Below are 7404 nucleotides of genomic sequence, written 5' to 3' on the forward strand. Positions count from 1 at the left end.
TTAAATCATAATTATTCTGTAACTCGTTTATATAAATTTTGTATAGGTTAAACTGACGTGACTTTATCATTTTAAAAATGAACTTAAAGCATAATTTGAAATTGGACTGATAAATGACAAAAAAAGCAGACTTAATATTTTATTTACATGGATTTTTAGTTTCATTTATACTTTATTACCAGTGTGACCTTTATTTGAAGAATTAAGACACTTGTTAGTTATTTTTATTTTGCTTATTTAAATTTCTGACAAAATTTTTAAACTGTTTCTTTAGGTAATTACAAAGATAATGAATTTTTTGTACCTGCAAAAAAAGTTGTTAAAGAACCCAGCCATTAACAATGAAATTTTGTTTTATTTTGTTGACATTTTAAATAAATCATGGTTTGGTAACGCGACCAATTAAGGTGCCTATGATGTAAGCCATATTGCGGAAAATTTCTGTATTTCATGTGAATATTGTTAACTGCTTTTGTTTGTATAATTATGCTTAAATGTAGAGATATGTGTGTATGAAATATAGATTGAAGTAGAAATTAAGAAAACAATCAAAATATTAGTTGAACGTTATCCTGAAATTGTGATTATTGTAAATTATTTTTAGTGAGGTGTCTCTGTTGTTTACTTCCATATGGACTCCCATTATTGTATTAAATCAAAATATTTCTTTCCCTATAAATAAACTCATTCTAGTGGATTATTCAAATGAAATTTTAGGTTGGTGTCATTGTGTAAATGTCCCCCCTTGTTGTATGGTATATATTAATTGCACCAGTCATACTTGTGTGCCTATATCAATGTCATCGCATTTTTCATCTGGATGAAATGCCCCTTTTCTCTGATACATTTATGTACATGTATATCTAAATGTTCTTCTATCATGACTTTGTTTCCAGGGTTATAACAATTTTCTAATTTATAAGCTGGCATTTTAGGGGACATTTTTTTTTTGTATCAGTGCCAGTAACTACTGTTGGTCAAGTCACAGAACGAGTTTTCTTAAGACTTTACTAGGTTTTATTTAGAGCCGCATCACGACAAAACCAACATAATGCGTTTGCGACCAGCATGGATCCAGACCAGCCAGCGCATCCGCGCAGTCTGATCAGGATCCATGCTGTTCGCTATCAGTTTCTCTACTTGTAATAGAGTCGGTAAGCGAACAGCATGGATTCTGATCAAACTGCGCAGATGCGCAGGCTGGTCTGGATCCATGCTGGTCGAAAACACACTATGTTGGTTTTGTCATGACACGGTTTATTTATTTAAATGGTTGTGACGTTATAGTGCTGTTTCTATTATAATAATGCTTGTATATTTTAAGGCTTGCGGAGATGGTGAGAATGTTTCACCAACTTGTATTCCTCTTTTCCTTTCTTTCCCCATTATACTTACATACAATTCTCAATTGTTCCAAAAAAAAAAAAGTTAATTTTATAGAATGTTAGTGAAAGATCATTGTTGTTGGACCAAAGCAAAGCTATGGTTAAGAAAACAATGAGTAATAGAAAAAAAAAATCCCTTAAAAAAAACTAAAATTATTGTAAAGAATGATATATAATTATATTACCCTTGTTTTCCATGACAACCAGTGTGTGTTAGCATGAGGTAAATTTTCAGTTGTCAACCATTTGTTCATAGAATAACTGTCTGTAATTTAGATGGGGAATAAAAACTTTTTTTATTTGAAATTCCTGATAATTATTTTTGTCTCTTTTTGTGATTCTGCATAAAACTGATCTGTTATTGGTACTGTAAAATATTACATGTATATACAAGGTAATGTCAGTCATGGGGTGGATTGTATATTGTTTTACACTCTACTGTTATACAGTTTAGGTTAAATTAGTTTTTCACTTTCATTTTAATCGCTCATTTCATTTTTATAGTCTGAAAAATAAATAAAAACCCTTTTTTTATGTGAAATTTTTATATAATGTAGAGGCTACTTCAGATAAAATGGCACTGTAAAACGGTGATTAAATTTGTATTTCTATTTATTTTGCTGGTTTTTTTTTCTACAAAGTAACTTGACACATGTTTATTTATATTGCAGCGAGAAACCTAACAAAAATATTTTAAAGGAATGTGTACCATCTCACTCATGATGTAATTAATACAAAATGTAGACTTTTTAAATGTCAACTTTAAAGCAACATGCCTCCATATTTATGCTCATTTTCATGAAAATTTTGAAAATGTATTAAGAAGTAAAATATTTTCAAGTGAATGAAGGAAGTACTTGACACATTTCAAATGATTAACAAATAAATCACAAAATATGCAAAATGGTCCTTTCAGTGTTAGTCACACAGTAGATATATGTTGATAAAAACTGCAATATCATTCAATAATCACATATAACATGTAATTTATTACTTAAAATATAAAAAAAAAAATACCTTACTTAAAATCTAGGCACATTTTTCTTAAGGTTGACTTTAGAAATTTTTTGGGCTCATTTGGAGGCATGTAGTTTCCATTTAACAAGAAATGGAAGGTAGGATTTTTCATATGAAGAATATTTTTGGAGCAATTACATGATTGTTCAGTTGGTGCCACTTTATCTTTGAGGGTTCATACACAATTTTTATTTGAAATGTTATTATTATTATTATTTGTGTTTTTTGGAAACTTTGTACAAAGTTTCATTATATTGTCTGTTAGACATTTCTATTTTTTTCAGTTTAAAGCATACATGTTCATTGGTAAAGCTTGATGGTTTATCTTTGAATTATCATAATTATTATCATCATTTTCTACTCATTGACAAATTTTGACTGTGTATTTTTTATGTTAATGAATTGTTTCAATAATAAATTTACATTGATTTAACCTTGTGTGTTTTATTATTTTTGATTGATAGGGAACAGTTACTGTGTTGTAATCAGGAAAACCTTGGTTCTGGTCTCTAATGATATTGTCATGAGCTTCGAAACATCCCAGGTATATGCAGCCTTGGGTAACAAATGATGTCATAAACTGTTAACTGTCCAAGGTATTGACTCAAATAAAGCTGCAGAATGGCCATTTTATCAACTTGAATGATGTCATAAGCTATGGAATGTCCAAGGTATCAAATCAAATGATGTCATAATCTTTGGAATGTCTAAGGTAGAGACTAGAATGATCCAGGCAATGGAATGTCCCAGGTATTGCCACAAATGATGTCATAAGCTATGGAATGTCCCAGGTATTGCCACAAATGATGTCATAAGCTATGGAATGTCCCAGGTATTGCCTCAAATGATGTTATAAGTTATGGAATGTCCCAGGTTTTAACTCAAATGATGGAATGTCTTAGGTATTGACTTAAATTATGTCATAAACTATGGAATGTCCAAGGTATCAAATCAAATGATGTCATTAACCTTGAAATGTCCAACTCGGATCCTGCCATTAGCTATGGAATGTCCCAGGTATTAACTCAAATGATGTCATAAGCTATGGAATGTCCCAGGTATTAACTCAAATGATGGAATGTTTTAGGTATTGACTTAAATTATGTCATAAACTAAGGAATGTCCAAGGTATCAAATCAAATGATGTCAAACTTTGGAATGTCCAACTCGGATGCTGCCATTAGCTATGGAATGTCCCAGGTATCCAATCAAATGATTTCATAAGCTATGGAATGTCCCACATATTGCCTCAAATAATGTCCTAAACAATGGAATGTACAAGGTATCGACTCAAATGATGTCATAAGCTATGGAATCTTTAAGGTATAGACTAGAATAATATCATAAGCTATTGAATGTCTCAGCTATTGACTCAAATGATATAGTAAGCTATGGAATGTCCCAGATATCTCAGTATTAGCTGGTATCTAGTCTGACTTCACACCACTTGCCCTCACTGCTGTGGGTTGGAATCCCAGAAGGAACATTGGATTGATCTTGTCCAGCTAACCTACAGCTAAATTTCCTGTTTTTGCCTGAAAAATGCATGGAGGGGCAGTGAGAAAAATAAATCCAGAAACAAAGTGATCCCTCTGAAGTATTAATCACACCAAAATTACATGAAAATTGCAGACTCGGTTTGATTAAGTCTGTACATGTGGGATAATGAATAAGTGCAACATCCTTCATGTCCTTCCCCCCCCCCCAGCACCGGCTTGAGCGGTTGAGCGGTACTCAAATCTCAACACTTTATAGTGCTGGTATCAATGATCCCTCAACATGACATCAAAGTCTTCCTCTACCTATTCTTGAAATACACCATATAACTTTAATACTGTCAATGTTACTAAAAGGTTAAAATTTTGTAAAAATAGAAGTGAAGAAGCAAATTTCCAATGGTAGAACATTTTTGCAATATACATGTATGATACGGGACAAGTAATTTAAATTAACTCCTGGCAATAAAAACTAGTTTTGAACAAAAATAATCACAGTTATGGGGAGATCTAGTATCATTTATAAAATATTGGTTTGATAGGAGCAAATTGTTCATAAATAATAAAGTTAACAGACCTTGAAATAGTAAAATCTATAAAAAAAACATTAAAATTTTAATTTATAGTCACCTCTGACCTCACTCATGTACAAGAGCTGTGTGATGTATATTCAATGTATATAAAATATATATATCAACTTCTACAAACAAAGGGAGATAACTAAGACTGGTTATACAAAATAAGCTCTTGACTTAAACAAGTGGGAGAATACTGCTGCTAGCTTTTGAACTCCAACCTATATATTATGTGTGGATCCAATGCTACCTGTGGTTGGGATTTAAAACTGGACACTGAAATGATGGAAACAATTGTTATTTTATGCAATAAGCTGCAAAACTCCCTTGACTCATATGATGTTTTATAAATTATGAAATGTCCCTCGGGTATCATGTCTCAAATGTTTTTTGTCAACTAAGGAACATCTGGCATTATGTTATTAAAAGCTATGGAACATGCACATGGAACATCTTTGGTACATCACTGGTACCTAGTGTGATAATGTAAATTCATGTATAGGCAAGTTTCAATAATCTTCTTAGGAAGATGCCTGGTACCTGTAGTTGTGTTGTTGTTGTTTTATCCCATGGGCAATTCCTAAAATTAAGATCGCAATGAATATTACAAGTTGATTGTTGTTCATAGGAACATCCCTAGTATACAGGTGATCTAATATGCAAACAATATTCCTATTTTCAATTATTCTGATAGAAAAATGAACATTCACATTATTATCTTCTATCAGCAAATGTTAAAATTAATCGCTAAAACTTAAAAGTTACAGGTTTTTTTTTTACTAATTGCCTGATTACAGTTGTAGAAATAAATCAAATAATTACAGACATATTATTATGTTACACCAGTATAAAGACATGAGTGTATTGTATCAATATTACACTTTGATGTCTTTGTAACAAAGATAAAATAACACATGTAAAACTGTTGCTGTAGCTTCTTTTACAGAAAGAAAGCATTCTAATTAAATCTAAATTTGCCTCTACTACTAACAAACCAATAAAGTATTTCAAATAGCCACTTAATGGCTTTACTTTGTCTAATAAGCGGAGTAAATTAGTAGAATTTTCAGATAAAACACAGATTTAACATGTAAAAAGTTCTTTGAAATGATTTTTTTGCTCATTTCAGATACATTATTCATGTTTCCACTGATAGTTTCAGAGCTATTAGATCCCTGTCAATTCACATTAAAGTCTGGTATAAAACAATACTTACAAGCTATCTTATTACAAGGACACAAATACAAGACTCAAGATCATATTTATTAGCGTAACTGATCGTATCTGGAACTTGAAATAGCTTCTATACAAGTTGTTAGATGTATAATCATCAAACTGTCCACCTGTTTGACAATCTATAAAAAATTGGACATTAAGAATTCAATTTGAAGGTTTATCAAAAATTATATTGAATTTCAATCTTAGCAAAATACACACTTGAAAAGAATACCAGAAGGTTCTAGCTCAAGGTCACTTCACCTGAAAATAACTTTTGCTGTTTGATGATCAAAGCTAATATTGCTGTCTGATGGTCAAAATTACTTTTGCTGTCTGTTACAGTCTAAGGTTCAGGGTCATTTTAATCACTATTGCCATTTGGTGATCAAGGCTATTACAACTGTCTGCAGGTCAAGGTCACTTTTGCTGTCTGCAGGTCAAGGTTACTTTTGCTGTCTGCTTGTTTTACTTTTGCTGTCTGCTGGTCAAGGTCACTTGAGTTGTCTGCTTGTTTTACTTTTGCTGTCTGCTGGTCAAGGTCACTTGAGTTGTCTGCAGATCAAGGTCACTTTTGCTGTCTACTGGTCAAGTTTTTTGTTCGCTGTCTGCAGGTCAAGGTTACTACAATGTATAACTGTCTGCTGGTCAAGGTCACTTTTTCTGTATGACGGTCAAGATCACTAGTGCTGTTTGATGATCAAGGTTACTATAACTCAATGTCACTTTTGCTGTCTGCTGGTCAAGGTCACTTTTGCTGTCTCATGGAAATGTGATGCCATGGTGATGTATGTATTACAGGGAACTGGTACACTGCGGAATGTATCAGGAAAGCTAACAACATGGGTTACTTTTACAATGTTAAGAGATAATACCATTCCTAGTGTATTTGTTGAACTGCGGCAATAATTACTGGTACCAGGATAATGGTGCACTGTGTAACAAGAACAATGTAGTCACTCAAGTGCAGTAAAAACATGCCATGGTAAATCTGGAATCTTTATCGAGAACCTTCAGTATACCATTATGAGCAAGTTGAAAAGCTGCACCCATGGCAACCTCTATGGTCTCGAATAGAACAACTATAATATTAAGATAAACATTAGTGTTAATGTCAAAGGCTTATTTAGTTAATGGCAAAGAGAAAACATTCATTTATTTATGTGACAAACACTAAGAATTAACAAAGCTTACCTGTGCGCTTAATTTTTTTAACTATTTTAAACCTCATCGCCAAGAAAACTTTGGATATGTGACAGGCTAAAAATGGCCTCAGGTCGATCGTAAGGTAACGTGTAACCAACCCTGCAAGCCTTTTACTCTATCTCAATCCATTGAGAAGTTGCAGCACTTTGAAATCAGTTTTGATGGAAAAAAACAATGCAAAATAGTGATTTTTGGCAATTTTGAGACGTCCCCCTGTTGCCATGGTAACAGGAAATTTAAGATTGAGCATGCTGTTACAGAGGCTATGGTCCAGTCAACATTTGTGCCAAGTTCCATCAGTATTGAAGCATTTTTCATAGTTTCATAGCTGTTTGAACTTGTTACAGGAGGCTTTTCAATAACTAGAACTCCGCGAGTCGGAAATGGCCAGGACAAAAATGAAATATGAAAAATAACAAAGGGCAATAACTAAAAAAAAATAATAAGTGCAGAGCAGCAGTTTCTGTGCACTGCACTTCTTATCAATAAGATCTATCATTCTATGATGTT

This window comes from Ruditapes philippinarum, unplaced genomic scaffold, assembly GCF_026571515.1.
Source record: "Ruditapes philippinarum isolate M1 unplaced genomic scaffold, ASM2657151v2 ctg343_1_1_1_1, whole genome shotgun sequence".
Classification (NCBI taxonomy): Eukaryota; Metazoa; Mollusca; class Bivalvia; order Venerida; family Veneridae; genus Ruditapes; species Ruditapes philippinarum.